The 2,352-nt window shown below is 36.7% G+C and overlaps 1 long non-coding RNA gene across 1 annotated transcript; it reads left to right on the forward strand.

Moving 5' to 3' along the window:
* The first annotated feature begins 108 nt into the window (after nucleotides 1-108).
* LOC107576111 (uncharacterized) lies at nucleotides 109-1,305 on the forward strand. Its single transcript, XR_001607995.1, has 3 exons — nucleotides 109-265; nucleotides 406-523; nucleotides 737-1,305. It is a non-coding gene; the product is annotated as an uncharacterized lncRNA (long non-coding RNA).
* The last annotated feature ends 1,047 nt before the right edge of the window (nucleotides 1,306-2,352 follow it).

The raw sequence follows: 2,352 nt of genomic DNA on the forward strand, positions 1-2,352 counted from the left end.
TAAATGTGCAGATAATTAAATGATGAGAGCTAAAACGTCAAGTATATATTTTTTCCACGTTCAGATTTCACACCAAGAAAAACATAACTATTTGTTCAGATCCAGACAGCATCTGGGCTAAAAAGGCAAAGGTGATAGTGGATGGGAGAACAACGATCAAAACATCTGGACCGGAGACAGAGATCAACAAAACAACCATACAACCAACTTCAGTGTCCAGAGACAGCCCAGAATCTTCTCTGAGTACTGCGACAACAGGTAAGATGTGTGAAACAGTAACATATGGAGTAGTTGGTGATGATATGTGGGGTTTTTTGAGAGAGAGTATGTAGGCTCATACTGACATGAACATGGCATGTTTACTGCTATATAAATAATAAGTCTTGGCTTCTGGTTTTATTACAGTCACATCATCTACAACCAACGACTGCTGCTTAGCAGTAACAAAAAACAAACCAACATTTCATGAAATTGTGGACTACAGAGTTCAAGAAACACCACTTTGCTCTATCAGAGCTGTGCTGTGAGTTTATGACTAAAATTAAAGTCTTTTTTCCCCTCCAAATTTCCAATTGACATGGACACCATAAAATTTTTGTTGTTGTTGTTATTTCTTGTTTTTATATTTTGACATTTATCTGATAGACTGCATAATCTATTCTTAATGGACTCTTATTAGAATTGTATGTCTTAAAGTACAATTTTAAAACAATTTATGTATACAATTTATTTACAGATTCATAACTGTGGGGAACAACAAAATTTGCTCTTCTCCAGTAGAAGACTGGGTCCAGGATTACATACAGAACTTGAACAGAAGGAAAAAAACAATAGACAAGAGAGAGTTTGCCATCAAAAGAATAAAAAACTCCAACACCAATAATTACTTTTGTCTAAAGAAGGAACAATCTAAATACTTTTGCTTCAAACAGCCTTAAAACATCAGTTGGAAAAGCTTGGCCAACTTTGTATGCCTGTATAATGATAATACCAGGATAACTGAACTTCTAAGTCTAATAAACGGATAAGGTGATGCTAGTGAAAAATCAGCACTGTAGTTTCAGTCACATTGTCATATTTGTATTCATGTTTTGTGCGATAACTTCTATTTTGTGTATTGCCTTTTATTAATTTACTTAATTTAAAATCAATGTAAGTATCCAAAAATAATTTAACTAGTAACACAAAATCTTAGGCTGATGAAACAAGGGGCAACTTTTTTTTAGCAATGTTGCTTGGACACTTTCCCATTGAGAACGGGTAACAAATACTTTAGATCGGTAGTGGGCCCTGTGTCTCACCTGGTTGCCCAAAAAGTTGCCCAGTCTATCATCAGCCTTATTAATTCATATTACTTTGTGTATAGACGTATTTATGATGCTATTAGTGTATAAAGTGTCAGTCTTAGAGTTGATTCACGACACTTTGCTGTGCCACAAACGGGATTTTAGATGACAAAATACGCATGCACGAAATACCAATCACTGAATAGATTTCCTTATTTAAGAATATTCTCAGATAAATTCACACTGAATGGTTAAATTCCTAATAGGAGTTTACATTCAACACACATTGGACAATCAAATATTTTCTAGAGAATACATTATGGTAAGGAAACAAATCGTCATCACAACCTACAATTTAGGGTTGTGCCGGTAGACAATAGTATTGTGTATCGATGATAGCCAGAGATATCGCCTGTTGCTGATTTCTTTTACGACAGCAAGACGATTATTATTATTATTATTACTATTATTATCCTTCAAAAATATAGGCGCCTATCTTAAGTGATGCAGCGCGGAGAGCCGCTTCAGAAACTTGCCGCGGCGCGGGTGGTGAGTAGCCGGGCTCAGCTCACAGACTGTGCCGGAGCCGTAAAGCCCAATTTATACTTCTGCATCGAACCTACGCTGTAGCCTAAGCATAGACGCACACCCTACGCCGTAGCCTGACGTGCACCTCTCCAAAAATCTAACAGCAATTCTACGCGGACTGCAAGAGCTGTGATTGGTCTGCTAGAACCCCTCCCTCCGGATGCACTTGAGTTTTGTGTGTGTTTATGTGCACTTTAATATGTTTTAATGTTACACCTTCTTATATAAAATAAAACAAAGCAAAGAACAAGTGTCTTATCATTTATTATACTACATAGCATTATACATCAGTAGTTGTCCACGACAAACAATGTTGATCTGTCTTGGTACAAGTCCTTGTGGAGATTGAAAGTATGCCATCTTCTCCTGTTCCATTGTTGTCTCCTTTTTGTAGTTTTAAATAAGGATTTAATGATTTGATATTTATTTGCCGCCTCACGGCTATAATGCTTCTCCGACGAGTTGCTTCTTCTTCGGC

The sequence above is a fragment of the Sinocyclocheilus grahami genome, unplaced genomic scaffold (assembly GCF_001515645.1).
Source record: "Sinocyclocheilus grahami isolate Dianchi unplaced genomic scaffold, SAMN03320097.WGS_v1.1 scaffold3228.1, whole genome shotgun sequence".
Taxonomy (NCBI): domain Eukaryota; kingdom Metazoa; phylum Chordata; class Actinopteri; order Cypriniformes; family Cyprinidae; genus Sinocyclocheilus; species Sinocyclocheilus grahami.